Source organism: Stylophora pistillata, chromosome 2 (genome assembly GCF_964205215.1).
Source record: "Stylophora pistillata chromosome 2, jaStyPist1.2, whole genome shotgun sequence".
In the NCBI taxonomy this organism is placed as follows: Eukaryota; Metazoa; Cnidaria; class Anthozoa; order Scleractinia; family Pocilloporidae; genus Stylophora; species Stylophora pistillata.
Genome location: NC_142520.1, coordinates 38,453,663 through 38,470,136, shown reverse-complemented (window position 1 = coordinate 38,470,136; position 16,474 = coordinate 38,453,663). Strand labels below are relative to the sequence as shown.

At 37.3% G+C, this 16,474-nt stretch overlaps 1 pseudogene; it reads right to left on the bottom strand.

Annotated features, from left to right (window-relative positions):
* The window catches only part of LOC148739397 (uncharacterized), an 86,621-nt pseudogene that overhangs the window by 58,231 nt on the left and 11,916 nt on the right, over nucleotides 1–16,474 (bottom strand).

Sequence of the window (16,474 nt, the reverse complement as noted above, 5' to 3'; positions counted from 1 at the left end):
GTCTTCAAGTTCCTTTTTTATTGCCGTAAAACCCCTCTGGGATCTGGAATATTTTACTTTCTAAACCATCTTAATTTTAGAACAAAACTGCGTTCCCACATATAGTATCAACTCGACTTAACAAGTCAGAATTTTTTGACAAGGTCAATTATCTTTTTTCTTTATAAAATCATCATATTTTACTTTAAATTGTTTTTTTTGGTAGGAAAGTTCTGCGCTTGTGAAAGAAAACATGTTAAACCTGTTTTTTTTAATTATATGTCACAATTAAAAGATTTTATTGCACAAAAACCACTCCGTAGCAAATAACCATTTAACGTAGCAAGTACCCACTTTATGTAGCAAATACCCATTTCTACTTCTTTTGCTCTAGAGAAACATTTTCTTTGGTAAAAGATTAAGTCTTAAGGAACTATTTGGGTATTGCTTAAGAAGAATCTATCCCTCTGTATTTTTCAATTTAAAATATAACACCCTTTACCGACAAAAAAAGCGTACACGCGCATTTTTGTAAGAAATAGTTTCGTTTCCAAATGGCTGAAACATTAAGCAATTAAAAGTGTTGTGAAAAGGATTTTGCTATGTTTATGTAAGTTAAATCATGATAGCATCTTAATCTTATAAACGCTGCACTTTACATAGGTAGTTTGAACGATTACGAGCGCTTATTGTGGTGTGAAAAATTTCCTTCAAGTGTTACTTTAGATAGCATAAGTGCATCAGCAATCAATCCTTATTCAAATCTGAAAGGGACAAAAATGTTTCCAGTGTTACCCTTGTTCTGCTTTCACTGTATTTATAACTCTGTTGGAATGTGAACCTTATTCTTTTTTCTAGTGTAGGCCTAACGTTAACTTATATTAACTAATTGAGTTTTAAATCGCGCAAAGCTTTGTTACGATGTAATCTTAGTTTTGATTCATGTTTAAACTTAGTTCAGTTTTAAATGCCCGTACGATTCTATTCATACAAGTTTAGTTGCATTTCTGTAAAAGCCTTGTTCTGTTCTATATGCGCGAAAATAACTCACATTGTGACTTTAACCTATTTCCAGTCTATGTGTGATATAGCTTTAGATGGACTCATACCTCATTTACAATGTGAGCTTGGTATTCTGTCTAGTTTATGCTTAGTTTAGTTGAGTTTTAAGCGGTACGCATAGCTTTGTTACAATACAAGTTTACTTTTGTCTCTATTGTGATCAGTTTTTAATGCGTGCATAACTCTGTTACAGTGTGAGCTAGTTTTTGTTTCCAGTATGCGCCTAGTCCAGTTTAAAATACACACATAGCTCTCTAACAATGCAAGCTTAGTTTTACTTCCAATATGCGCTAAGTCCAGTGTTAATTGCACACATTACTAGGATAGGTCGGGATCTAAGTCATTCTAGTATACGCCTTGTTCAGTTTCAAAGGTAGGCATTACTCTGTTATAATGTAAACTTACTGCTTTTTCTAATATACCCTTGATTTGAGTTTTAAATGCGTGTAAAACCTTGCTACAACGTGGGCTTAGTTTTGTTTACTGTGTCAACCAAGTTCAGTTTTAACTGCTTGCATAAATCATATATTACAATGTGAGTCTAGTTTGTTTCTAGGGTGTATCAAGTTAAGTTTTAAATGAGCTTACAACTCAATTACAATGCAAACTTAAATTTTGTGTGCATGACCCAGTTTTAATATCATATGAGCTTCATCAGTCCATGCCTAGTTCAGTTTTAAATGTGAATATTGCTCAGTTAGAATGTGAGCTTAGTTTTGTTTGCAGTGTACTCCTAGTTCAGTTTTAAATTCTTGTGTGTAAGTCAGTTCCAATGCGGGCTTAGTTTCAGGCTTTAGCCTAGTTCCCAAAACACCCAGTATCAGATGAACACATATAGTTCATGAGTTCTTTTTCCTGTATGACTGCAACACTTAATAATAACGTACTGCTTCATTCACAATTGCTTGTTTTTCGCCTGATGCTTGATTCATTTACTCTTTACATTTCGTTATGGTCTTTACTTGCTACGTACTATACTTTAGATAGCATTTAGCAAGTGCAGAGAAACAGGGCCACAGAGAGTCGTATCTAACGAACTTGTTTCCTTTAAGATACATTAAGCAATAAAGTATTAAGAAAAGATAGACGTAGAAAGCTTGTATTTTAGGGCTGATTTTACAGGCTGATAGTAATCGAAGCGTCCCTTTTTAAATGATAAACACCAACTATTCCCTTAGTTATACCAGCAAACGAACGCAGTCTTCAACCAACATGGGTATTGGGCATTTATCTTCCTAGGTAAAGGTATTCCCAAGCTGGGCTAGGGAGAAACAACAAAAACAGGACTACAACAACAATAACACCAGTAACAATGTATTCGTTAGCTACTTTACGTCATACAAATTGATATATCATTGGGATTAAACGCAACTGATTTTTGAAATGAAATTCAAGTTGAAATCTAAGAATAAAATTGAAATTATCTCAAGAAAACAGTTCCAGTCCTTTAACTCTTAGTCAGATATTATTACATGTAATCATCATACTTCTTATCCCTTTCACCTATAGTGTTTCCCGTTTTTTATGAACTTCTATTTCCTTTACCATTGTGAAAAGATGATTTCTTAACATAATCGATAGAATATTGCAACTATACATATATGAACGAGAACGACTAAATAAATCATTTTACTAAAAACCGACTAGAATTTCAAACGCTTACTGATAAGAACAACAATATCTGGATCTTCTTGAAAAAACAACTTCAAAAACCGTGGAGCGCTATTTAGTTGAAATTGGAGCGTCGTTATATCCAAATTCAGTAGGAGCCGAAATGTATCTTAAACTTATACCTGACTTTTTGCAGGCTAACCACATGTTACCCACCTCGTAGTGATTTTTTTTTTTTATATTCGTTAACGCTAAAATAAGAATCCATAAAGTAGAACCACTTTCATACGAGAAAAGTTCTTATAGTTTTGGCGTCAAATGTACAGTGCAGCCTACTGCATAGTAACATGTAACAGTTTTCAACAGTTCAGTGTACAGTGCAGCCCACTGCATAGTAATATTTAGCAGTTCCAACAGTTCAGTGTCGTGTTCTTGAGCACAATGCAATGGACTGCATTGTAACATTTAATCTTACTATGCAGTGTCCTTCACTGTACCGAACAACAATACACTGAATAGTACAGTGTAGCGCCCTATATAGTAATATTTAAGAGTTTTTTCCCAGTACGGTGTTGTTACTCAGTTCAGATGTTCTGTAAGTGCAGTCTGTACAGTATGGCGCACTGCTGAGTAATATTTGATAGTTGTGAACAGCTCAGCATACAATGCATTGCACTGCTTAGAACATATTTAAGAATTTTTTTAGTTGCAACGCTACCTGTGACTGTAAGTCTATGTTCTTGAGAAATAATAGTTTATCTCCATTGCGATTTCTTGGATCTGACGATCACGTTTCAGATTATTAGCTTATTTTACTTCAACCATCTACCACCTTTGCGCTTTGAGGTGACAATGCGGACGGTTTATTATGGCACGAACTAATCCTGTACGATTCTCAATATTTCACTCATTAAAATTTTTCAGAAAACTCGCTCGTTCTTTTCGCACCCTCAGTCTTTTTCTGAGGCCCGTGCTAAACGTTCCAACATTGTCATCGAAGATTTGTTGACTCAATAATATTAAAACATTTAGCATATATCCTTGTCCAACATTTTTTGTAGGACTAATGTTTGAGAACTTATGAAACGTTAAAAAAAACAAAAAATGTTGAACAAACATGGATGCTTTACGCCCCAATAATGTCAGATCAACAAATGTTATCGAAGAAAGTTGGAACGTTTAACCCGACTTGATACTTCTCAACTCGTGCAAAACCATCTCGCGCACGCCTTTTCCAAGGATTAAACTCTAGTTGACATTCTTTAACAGTTCAGAGTATTTTCGTGTAGTGGAGAGCATTTCAGAGCAAAATAAGACTCCGCGTTATAGCTTTGAAATGTGCACGTTATCAACCTTTTCATTAAACTTTCATGATTCTAGAAGCTTATTGTTAAATCGTGCGTTTACAACCGTAGAGGATAGAACACTCTCAGAGGAACTAAAACGTAGAACGTATACAATTAACATGGACACAGGGGCACCGAGAAGAGGACAAACTATCTATTTAAAATAGAAATACGATAAAACGACGTAGATGTGTGTTTTTCAGGTATTGAGCAGTTTGGTAGTAGTTAGAATTTAATTTGAGTATTTACCACCGTTGCAAATACTCAGCTACCTACTGAGTATTTGTTACCGTAGCAAATACCCATCAATGGTAGCAAATACGCACTAGTGGGTATTTGCTACCGTAGCAAATACTCAGTGGGTAGTTGCTACGGTAGCAAATACGCAGTCAATGTAGTAAATACCCACTCGAATCGGACTCTCTCTCTCTCTCTCTCTCTCTCTCTCTCTCTCTCTCTCTCTCTATCCCTTCGTTTAATCAAGGATAAAAAATGGGCGACAATTTGTTTTTCGATGGGAAAACTTTTGGAAGGAAGGTTGTCGAGCAAAGTTTTACCAAATTAGATTGGTAACATAATGTCTTTAGCTTCTGTCGGGTTAAAAGCACGTCAGTGGTGGGAAACTGTTCATTACAATTTGACTGGCGTTTTGTTGCACTCGCTAGCACCAATCCATGGTTGAGGAATTGTGATTGAGGAATTGGTTGATTTATCTCATTAATTAAATTTCGCTGAGGGATTATTTGCCCTCAGGCGTAGCGGAGACTGTCACAATCGCTTACAACTGAACAGAAAAAGGGTATGGCATTTTAAGTGGCAATGTATGCAGAACCCACCCTCGCCGAAAAACGATTGGAGATCGTTTACAATATTCATACGTCTACTCACATTCTGCATCACGCAAAGCACTTCAAAGGAGAAAAACAAACCGATCTCTTTTAAGTCGCATGACATTTTTTGATCCAAGTCTAGATCTCCTCAAAGAAAAACGCGCACTGACCAACAATCAATCAATCAATCAATCAAAGTTTATTGTCTAACGTGAGGCATGGTTGCCCAATTGCCCGAGCCAGAGGCTCATGTATAAAACGGTAGACTATAAATTAACTATAATTAAAGGTATATTATTAGAAGTACTTAAAACTTTATAGGTAAAAATATATAAGTTTAGAGTACGAGTGATAATTGTAAAATTGTAGGTGATTAATATTAAACCGATTTAAAAACAAAATTCTGTTTTAAAAATAATTCTTCCGCCTTAAATTAAAAACAAAAACGACAATTGAGGGCCAAAAGACAAAATTTTTACAAGAGAAAACTGGTGTGCCTGCCTAGTACATCAAAATACTATATTTTCCTTTATTCTTTTCGCCGGGCTGAACAGCATTTGATTCTTTTTAAACACATCTGTTACCAAATAAATAGGAAGCTGTAAAAATACTACAGCCCATGTTCTTTTCAGGGCTGAACATCGATTTCAATATTTATGATCACTCAACTGCCGAGAGTAATTGCCGCCCATTAACGAAAGTTCCACAGGTTATCATGCAAAAGTAGAATGAAACAGTTTTGAACCGTGCCTCTTCGCACAAATTCCCCTACAGCAATCAATTACAAATTACAAATTCGGCCAGAATAGACTTTAATCCACATATACCTAATTACCAATTCGAACAGGTGCCAATTCCTCTTTCTTGTGGAGGTGTCAGTATGTACGTTGACGCCAGTTTAAATTACACAGTCCTCGAAAAAACCCCTAACGAGGCTTTCCAGGCCTTATGGATTGAACTCGAATTCTTAAAAGGTAAAACTGTTATATGTGGTGTAATCTATCGGTAACATACTTCTCCTGAACAATTTCAAACATATTTCGATATGACAATAGAAAGACTAAGCTCTACTAATAAACCGATATATGTCATGGGCGACTTCAACATTGATCTCCTCAAATCTGAAACCTGTGATTTTTCTCATAACTTTCTGCTGTCCCTGCAAAGTTACTCCTTTTTTCCAGCAATTGACAAGCCTACAAGAGTCCATAATAATTCTGCCACACTTATTGACAATATTCTTGATAACAGAATTGGCTTTAAACTCTTCAGCGGCAACATTGTCTCAGATATAAGTGACCACTACTCTCAATTTTGCATCATCCATTCTCCATCTTTAAAATGTCGCTATCAGGTCTTTCACATCGCAATATGGATTTAGAGAGAACTGCTCAACTCAACATGCAATTCTGGATATTCTAAATACAATTCAAAACAACATTGATAAAAAATTATATTCCTGTGGCATTTTCATTGACTTGAAAAAGGCCTTCGACACGGTTGATCATTTGATTTTGTTGCATAAATTACACCATTATGGAATTAGAGGATTGATTAATGACTGGTTCTCGTCATACTTGTCTGTCAGGAGGCAATCAACCCAAAGCGGTTCTATTGTCTCTAGCAAAGAGAGAATAGTGTGTGGAGTCCCTCAAGGTTCTGTACTTGGTCCGCTTCTTTTCTTAATTTATGTCAATGACATGCATCGTTCCTCTAAAAAGTTTGACTTTTACTTATTTGCTGATGATACCAATTTACTATATGCAGAAAAAGATCTAAACAAACTTGAAGTTGTTGTCAATGAAGAGTAATTAAAGTTGTGTGAATGGCTCAATTCAAATAAATTATCTCTTAACGTATCTAAATCTAATTTCGTTATTTGTCATCCTTATCAACACAAACTATACCGATAAGTAAACCTTAAAATACTTGATAATAACTCGGAGCAATTGGTATCTCTTGAACGTAAGACATATGTTAAATACCTAGGTGTTCTAATTGACGGTAATCTCTCCTGGAAGCACCATATTAACTACATTTCCACGAAAATAAGCAAAGGTATCGGTATTACTGCAAGGCTAAGACACTTGGTACCGCTCACTACTCTTATAAACATTTACCGCTCGCTCATTGAACCGTATATTTCCTATGGTCTCGTTGCTTGGGGCCAAGCCGCGAATACTCATCTAAAGAAAATCGTCACTTTACAAAAGCGGGTTCTTCGTCTAATGTACTTTTTCGATTATACATCTCACAGTGCTCCTCTTTTTAGTAGTTCGGGAATTCTACCGATAAAAATGCTTTACTTCAAATTGGTTGCCTCTCTGTTACATGATATCAAAAATCGCTGTGCTCCTCCCAATCTTTCTGAACTTTTTACTCACTCTGAACAGGTTCATTCCTACTCTACTCGTTTCTCAGGCGAGAACAAATCATCAGTTGTTTTCCTTTTCTAGAGTTGGTGCGAAATATGGAATGGCATCCCCCCTGAAATTCGTAAGCTAAGGAAAGCACCTTTTAAACGTGAGCTAACTCACTTGCTTTTGAAAATTCTTGAAATTGAGGATATGAATGTTGACTTGCGCTACCTTGACCTTTCTAGCTTATATTTGTATTTCAACTGATTAGCTTTCTCTTTGACCTGTTAAAAACTCCCTTGTGTGACTGGCCCAGTTAAAACCTTTAACATGATTATCACTACTATTATTTATTATTTATTTTTATTTGCTCATTTATTTATTTATTTCATTGTTGCGTGTGTGTGTGCGTGTGTGTGTGTGTGTGTGTGTGTGTGTGTGTGTGTCTGTGTCTGTGTCTGTGTGAGAGCCTATACAGTGTCTGTTTAGGTAGCCAGCCTAGAATAGCTTTGCTAACTGCGGGCTACAAAAGCCTTTATTTCTTTAATTTAAAGAAAAAAAAATAAAGTCAATGTTGTTGTTGTAGCGGATTTCGATTTCTTTAATTTATTAAAGATAATCATAAAAGTAACTTCAGCCACTTTAATATCCTGAAAGAAAACAAGGTCCTTGCCGAGAAGCTCACCGGCCTCCATGCTGACTGGTCCGTGACTCAGAGTCAAAGGTCTGATCAGAGTATTTAGCTGTCACAATTTAACTTTGGCATTGTCTTAGCAGAACAGATAAGAGCCCTTTTTGTGTCCCAAGCCTATAGATCATGGTTAAAACATGCCGGGTACAACGCAAATTACTTGGTAGTCACGTCACGCAGTATAATCAGGCTATCCTCAAATGTCATGACACATCTGGGCTTAGCTAGGCCGTTCCCGCCACCGAATCATTATACAACTGTGAAAATTGCCAGTTATACTACGATTGCGTAGTTATTTCTAAAGATTAAATTTTGCGAGAGAGTCCTAATTTAACACTGTTAACGCGCAAGCAGCAGGGATCCTCGCGCCTGGAAATATTTTCATTGTTAACTTTAATTAATTTCACATTTGAAGCTAAACGCCTCTTCTTCACTTGCTCATGGAGTCCTCTCGCTTTACCTTGACAGACCTATGGATCATTATACGCTTTCCCGGTGAGAATTTGACCTGTAATGGGTAACCAATCAATTTCGACGCAAAACTGAAAAAAATTAAAGTTATATTTAAAGTTTATATTCCACGATGATTCCTGATAAAGTCCAGTAATTCTCTTTAATAGGTTTTTAATCTAAAATATACAAACAAAACTAGCATTGTTAACAATACTTATGTTACTTATATTGACCTATGTGCAACACAAAAGCAACTTGAAGAAACTAACATTACCTTTAGTGTTTTAATACATGTATGCCCTAGTGGTATATTTTCTAACAGCGATATTCAAGATCAACCCAGCTTGAAGGATCATCGTTTTAAAACAGACTACTATTCTAAAGTACAATCGCATCAGGTTCTGAGTATTCCCAAGTTATGCACAGTTTTATCCCGATTTCTCTGGCCTGCATCATGTAAGGTTCATTTTCATGAAGATTTGAAGTGAATTAAATCTAGATTCTTGTGTTGGCGATTTGAGAATTAGCTACCAATCATAATGATTAAATTACTGATAGATCTGAAGATTTCTAATTCAATTTGCATGCTACTATGCAAGGCCGTTGTTGCTAAAAGAAACATCAGGTTTCAGGCCGGGGGTTGATGAATGAATTCCTTTTTTTCATTGCGCACATTCTATACAATATTCAAAGGCGCAGTACCCCCCCCCCCCCATCAATTTGATAGACACTACACAAAGATAGACCACAACACCAGGCACTACGTGCCCTACTCTTTTCGAACAGTGTGTAGTTTCTTTAACGTCCCACAAATTTTTATCACATACAAGGGCCTTGTGAGACGGGACCTCCATTTATCGTCCCTATCCGAGAAGACTAGAAAGTCTAACCATTTGCAGATATTATTACAAAAGCAGCACTTTCTTGTCAGTTATTTAAAGACCCTACGTGTTGGTCCGGCCGGATTTGAACTCACGACCTCCCGCACAACAGTCCGGTGCTCTACCCATTGAGCTAACCGGGAGGCGGTTCGTATTTTCTTTTTTTTTTCTCCTTTGTTTGTTTCTTCTTTTGTCGTTTTTCTTTTTATTATCTTATTATACATTATTTATAATTGTGGACCCAAGAGTTATCCCTGCAAAAGTTATAGCTTAACTTAGTTTGAAAGTTGTTCTCGGTTTTCGTTTGTTGCGATATTTCTATTTCTAAGATAATCATCACAAGTGATTCCAGACGAAATGGTGCAAAACCTTTCAAAGTACATATTAATTAGCATATATACCACCACCCACTACCTTTCTCCATGGGAATTTCGCATGTCATCTGATACGTTTTAATTTATTAATTATTACCAAGGGCTTCGAAAAGCTGATCTTAGATAGTAAATAAACGTTAAGTGCAACCTTTTTTCTCATTATAAAGATCATATATTATTTGTGGAGACATGTTATCCAGAGCAAATTGCGACTCTACCAATGCTTAAGTGCTGCTTGTCTTCATCCGGCAACGACGTTTGAATAGCTACTCGTCGCTAATGTTGTGGTATAGTGACTTGTCACTGATATGTCTTAGAGCACTGTTGTTGATGCATTAATGCTCCAAGATGGCGTTGCTCTACCACAGATCTGTTTTGTTATTGGCTGGACTTACTACTCCGCCTTTAAGTTGCAGGTATTCGCGCTTACTCTCGATTCCTCTGTATCTTCTGATATTGTTTGCATAAGCTATCAACTTATCGGAAAATTGAGAAAACTCACACCGATAGCAACGATAATGCAGAATTAATAAGCGACAGTGACTAAACACAACTTTCAACACAGTTCTGGAATACCTTTTCCACTTCACGTTTATCCTGTGTAACTGTTTTATTATACTGCAGCGAAAGGTGTGTAGAGATTAGATTTAAAAAGTTTCTTTAGTTTTTTGGTGATGCTTATTTTCCTACTGTACGCAATGCGTACACACTTTTTTTCCAATAGAACTCTTTCATGCATTACTTAAGCACGTATATTTCCACCCTCAAACAGGGATGAATATGGTGTGAGACAGGATAAAACCGAACATATCTGGCTTTGAAGTCAGGTCTAAGTGAATGCCTCACGATGCTTGTTCTATCTGAGTTTCCTTGAAAGACCTGGAATAAAGAAAACCGACAAAAAAAAAAAAAAAAAGAAAGAAACTGAGCACCTTGTTGTAGTCCACCAATTCTAAAGTCCATTTAAACAAGGAGGTACTTGTAGGTGAAGGAGGGAAGGGAGGGGATGGAGGGGGCATCTGACCATGTCTCAACAGCTCACATCATCAACATAATGTTGTGCTTTTTTGTTGCGGCCGGAATTTTCTAAACGGAGTAAAATTTTCTGTCACTTTTCTTGTTTTGATCGCTCGTTTATACACCCTCCTATACTCATAGAAAATGTTAAAGATGGCACGAATTCCTTAGCTTTATATCTGCTTGCAAACTATCCGTATCCGCCACAAACTCTTTGATTTTTACTTAAAAAATGTCAATTGTTGTGCTTTCCAAACCTTTTAGACATGTGGTTCTTTTTTAATGCATTTAACAGATGGCTATTTTGTTTCTCCAACTGTGCAATATTTCTGGTTCACTAGTCACAAGACTTTCTGTCCCACCGTAAAATAACCATATGCATACTGTACTCGTGAATAACAACAATTCACACTCTTGCTTGCAATGATACAATGTTGTAACTCAATCACGTTATTCACAGACCAAATTGGATTCCCCTTGCCCTATAACCATTACTGATAGTCGTTGATCAAATCAACGCTTTATTTACTGGTACTTCCAAACCTTTGTCTTATTCGTCTCCTCGTAGGTGTTCCAAGTTAAACCGTCAATGGATAGGCGCAGTTTATAGCTGGTAGTCCATTCCAAAAGTTCCTCTCCTCCTTGAGTAGCCACAGCACAAACAGACAGCACTGAACCCATATCTACTTGGAGGTAGTCGGTTCTATTAAATTTAGTCTTAGGACACCACCCTCCTCGTCCCCTGGTTTCATTCAGTCGGCCGAGGTATGAAGCATAAAGATCATCTTTGATAAGAAACACACTGCTTGCTGTCATTCTGGCATCTGGAATTGTGTTGTTGTCTGCCACACCAACAGGCCCACATGTGTTTCCTTTTCTATCTGGAAAAGTATGATATGATAAGTATACACTTTGGGCACGTATGGTATTACTTTTCTCTCGAATGTGATGGTTCACCAACAAAATACATTAAATACCTGTACAATTGCGTCCATTTCCAGTACATTCGGGCTTACAAGTACAAACGTACGATCCGTTGCCGTTGGCGTAGGTAGCATTCAGGTGACAAGAGTGATTTCCTTTACATTCGTCAATATTTGAGACACCACAAAGATATTTTGCACTTTTTTCATTTTTGTTGCTTTAAAGTGGATAAAGAATCTCAGTCGTGCGATGCTATTAATCGTTGCAAAGGATAAAACAACGGTTTCTCCTTTTTGTGTTTTACGAGTTAGATATTGTAAACTAACATTTCGTCACAATTATTTTTAACCCACCACTATAATGGCTCTGAAACAGGCAAAATGTAGATCATGGTGAACCCTTGCATAAACATGCATGGGTAAGGCTGCTTAAAATGCAGCACGTAGCACTTAATAGGATAATAGTTCCTGCTAACGATGCTTTATTTAATGCTAAGGCTACTATCATGTAGCGTGCGATCGAAGTCATATTTCTGATTCATTATTCGCTCGTACCTTGGCATGACTGTCCATCTTCGATGTATTCTTCCCTGCAGGTGCAGTTGTGGGAACCGTCAGTGTTGGTACAGTTCGCATTGACGTCACAGAGATGGTCTCCGTTACTGCACTCGTCGATATCTGAAAGTAAAAGAGATGTCGGGGCAATCAATAGAAGCAATAAAGCCCAAAAAACCAAACAAACAAAGGAATAAACGAACAAGAGTATATCGCTGAAAAGTATATCAGCCGTGATATAAAAAAAAAAAAAAAAAAAAAAAAATAGGCGACTTCGGTGAGTTTCGTAAAATAAATGCTAGCTAGAGAAGTGTCCACATGACTTGCCATCAGTATATTGCCATTTTCATCTCATAGATGGAACAGCATTCAAAAATTCAAGAAGTAACATCTACTAACACGATAGTTATTGTATAGTTTCTAAGTTATTATATAGTTTCTATAGTTGCTAAGCATTTCTATAGCTGACATTCCTTTGTCGATCAGCTGGTTAAGTTTGCTCTCATAATCTATACTATCATTCACTGACTCGTCATTTGCTTTGGACTTCAGGTCCAGCATTTCTTTGAGCATTTTGATGACCTCAATGACACCTTTGATCAACATGCCTTGGGCTGTTTGTACCCTCGAGTCAAAGGACCTCGTGTTCGGCCTCAATCTGTTCCAAATAAGCTCGTCCACTTTTGTGACGACCAAACTTTCGCAGTTTTGTGGTCGGACGATTTTTTCCCCTTCTCCTTTGAGCTTTGATTCTTGAGGTTTTTACAATTTCAACATGAGTCCGTTCACGATTGTAGCAAGTTTTTCGTTGACAGCAACATCGGTCGGCTCTGTCTTTGTGAGGCGTTGAGCAATTGCGTCGAGTACATCACATTTTTTATCTACGTTTTTCGACCGTTTTGCAGCGGTTTCTGTCACATCGCCATTTTCATTGTCACTCTCACTCCTGTATTCTCCCTCGGAGCTCGCCAACAGATTATTTTCCTCTGTGGACCAAGTTCTTTCAATAGTATTTTGCAGTTTTTCAAACTGCTGAGTCAAAGTTGTTTGGAGAGTAAGCATAGAATTCGTTAGCATACTGCCAACTATTGACAGCTCACTCTGTAGTGTTATGTCATTTTCGGGCGCGTTTTCCGACAAACCGTTTGAAGTAGTGTTTTCTACACCACTAGTGCCCTCTGACCTGGGAACCTCGTTCCCGCCATGAGGGAGCTTCTTTGCCTTCTTTATAAAAGAGGTTTTCAAGGCGTAATCCTCAATATGTTCAATATTTGACATTTTTTCACGCCTGATTCGAACGTTCGTGACCAATCTTGCTAACAAGCTAACGTGCACTGATCTCGCGCATGCGCGTTGCAATCTCACATGGTCCTCAAATGTGGTGATTTAGAAGAATTGCCGCTGTTAAGAATTTCTTAGGTGCAGCCCAGGCTCTTCTTAGTCCCATAACAAACGAGTGAGATAGGTGAGTCCTAGATCATCAAATCTATCTCAAAAACACGTGAGGATTGAATAAAACGTTTAAAGCTGTTGTGCATGATGTGCAGAGTTTTTATGATTTTCAGCGTTGATAAAAAAGCATTCAGTCATCCATTAAGCAATTATTCTACTAGACCATCATCTTCCGAATCATATCAGGTTACCATTTATGGTGCATTAATTTGGCCAGTCAACCAAGTGGCCCATCACGCCGGTGCTTAACTTCGGTGTCTGTAACATGAAGCGACTAGGAGTATTTCTACTCCCCCTTGGATGGGATGCTAGACTATCGCAGGGTTACCCCTCCCCCCCCCCCAGCATTAAATTTGCCAGTAGCCATTTTTAATTAAACACCTGAGCGAAGAGAGGCACTGTGAGAGTAAAGAACACGACACAATGTCTCCGGCCGGGGCTCGAGCCCGGACCACTCTATCCGGAGTCGAGCGCACCGACTATGAAGCCACCGCGCCTCCAACAATTTCGCCCAGTTCTAAAAGGTTTTATCGCGCTGATACGACAAAGCATCGTGTTCTGGATAGGAGAGTTCAAATCCATTGTTCTACTTTTCCACTGAATGCCTGAAATAGACTGGTCCTAATGGAGGTGGCTTGAGTTCTTATTGATATCAAAAGACTCCACCTAGGGATATCTAGAGAATAATACATGAGTGCACCCGAGGCTGCAACTTGAAAAAGGCAGGACGATCTTTAAAAAAGAAAACGAATTTTACAAGTAACGGAGCTGGTTACAGCTCCTTCCTGTTCACCCTAAACAAGACATAATACCCAGAAATTAGAAAAAGAAAAAGAAATTGGATATTGCGCCCCTAAACCCCTTTTCCTCGGCATTAGGTCACTGTTAACAAGTGAAAGAAGTACAGCCGACTTTGAATCTTAAACCACCCACTGTGTTGCGATTAAATACAAAATTAATTTCTATCAATTCAAGTCTTACCCACGTCACAATCGTGGCCAGTAAATCCAGACGCACATAAACAGCGAAATCGTTGTCTTGTAAATCCCGAGTGGCAGGTGCCGTTGTTTTTGCATGGAGATTGAGCGCAAAAGTTCTTAAAAAGAAAAAAAATGGGATGTCACAGGTAGTTGCCCAGAGAACGTGAGCGCACAAAAAAAAAAAAACAAAACAAATCGGGAAGGGGCGTCTTTAGACAGGAATTAAAGAGTACAGTGTCGTTCCTAAGAACAGCACTTAGTAACCCCAGTCATAGGTCGGCTATATCGTTATATCCATCGTTGTGATCTTCTCCTGAGCCATGAAATGGATTTAATTATTTCGATTAAATTTAAACGTAGTATATTCAAGCTTCGAAAAACCAATTGAATAAAAACTTTTGCGGTAATGCCTTAAAATGACCCATTTATTTTTGCCTACGAGAATTATCATGTAAGAGGCATGGATGTGCTTTCTTTATTAAAACAAAGAAAGCGATCAATTGCCAGTTTACTCAAGGCCGGTGACGCATGGTTCTAAACTGACAAATTACATACTTTTGTTAATAGAGTTGGGTGTCCACAAGGCACTCAAAGGATTTTTGTTCTTGGTAACTGCTTATTTATAAAAGCACTTGCCTAAAATTGTTTAAGAATAACAAATAATGGACGAAAGTACCCCTCTGCTCTCATGAATCGCTAGAAGAGAGAGAGGTGCAATTAACAGCTCGTCCATGTACCTTAGTTCCATGGTACACATAGTTCGCTGCTTCCACCAGATCTTTATCATGCTCTTTAGCCGTTGAGTTATTCAGTTCACAGTTGTGTTCTTCTGCTCCATTTTCTCCAAAATAAAAGTTAACACTGACGCAGTCATAGTCCAGGTAGCAACGATATTCACACGTGTCCCTGTCAATCACACTAGTATTTCTTACGGTGTGGTTAACAAGACGTTTTCCCACAAAGAACAGAGTCGGTGGAAATGCTAATATACGGCATTGATCTAAAAATTGAAATCATTAAATGTTAAATAGCGATATGGGTCATGAATTCTAAAGGTCGCAGCCGTTGTTAATTAAACTCGCTTTTCGAGCGCTTGGGACTTATATTGATAAGTATGACATACTCAGTAAAATGCCAACATCAAATTATATAAATTCTTTAGTTTTTTCGAGCCAAATAGATCTCTAGAAAAGGATCGCATGACCTCCAAAAGACAGAAAATGTATTTTTTCTTTCTTTTATATAAATGCAAATCATTTTCATGATCACCTCTTATATTCATCAAAGAATTTTTTTTTTCATCTAATTACTTTTTGCGGGACACCTGAAACACATAGTTTCACAGTTGTTAAAAATGATACCGAAAATTGAAAAAGTGTAACTTTGACGAGCCCAAATTCCAAAGAAAATTTGTCTTCAGAAAACTAAATACTTGCCATTAATGTTCAAAGATAAAAGAGGCAAGAAGTTTCAATTATGAACTTTCAACTTGCGTACATTTTTTCAAATCACATTTTCCTCGCCTAAACGAAAATAGCTTTGGGGCTAAAAATATCTAATTTCTAAACGCGATACGAGTTATGGCCGTAACAAGGATTATTTGAGCACTGTTGATTTACTTATTTTTTTTCTTAAAATCTTTCAGAATTTTTAACTCAAAGCTACACATTCTCGTCATAAATTCTAGCAAATCAAAGGCTCTGTGAGCCAACTTGTGAATTGGAAAACCATACAATGTCGTCAATGGAAAGTGATGTTTGATTTCCACACTAGGATATGAATCGTTCTAAGAAGTGTTGGACTGGTAAATGAACGTTTTGAGGAATATGATGTAAAATTAATTTAGGCGTCAAAGACAGAAAATATGGTCTGGGTAGGAGTTAGTATAAGACAATCACTGTTCCAGATTTAACTGTAAAGGTTTGTGGAAAGAAAGTTCAAAATGGCGCTGTTTTGTTTATCG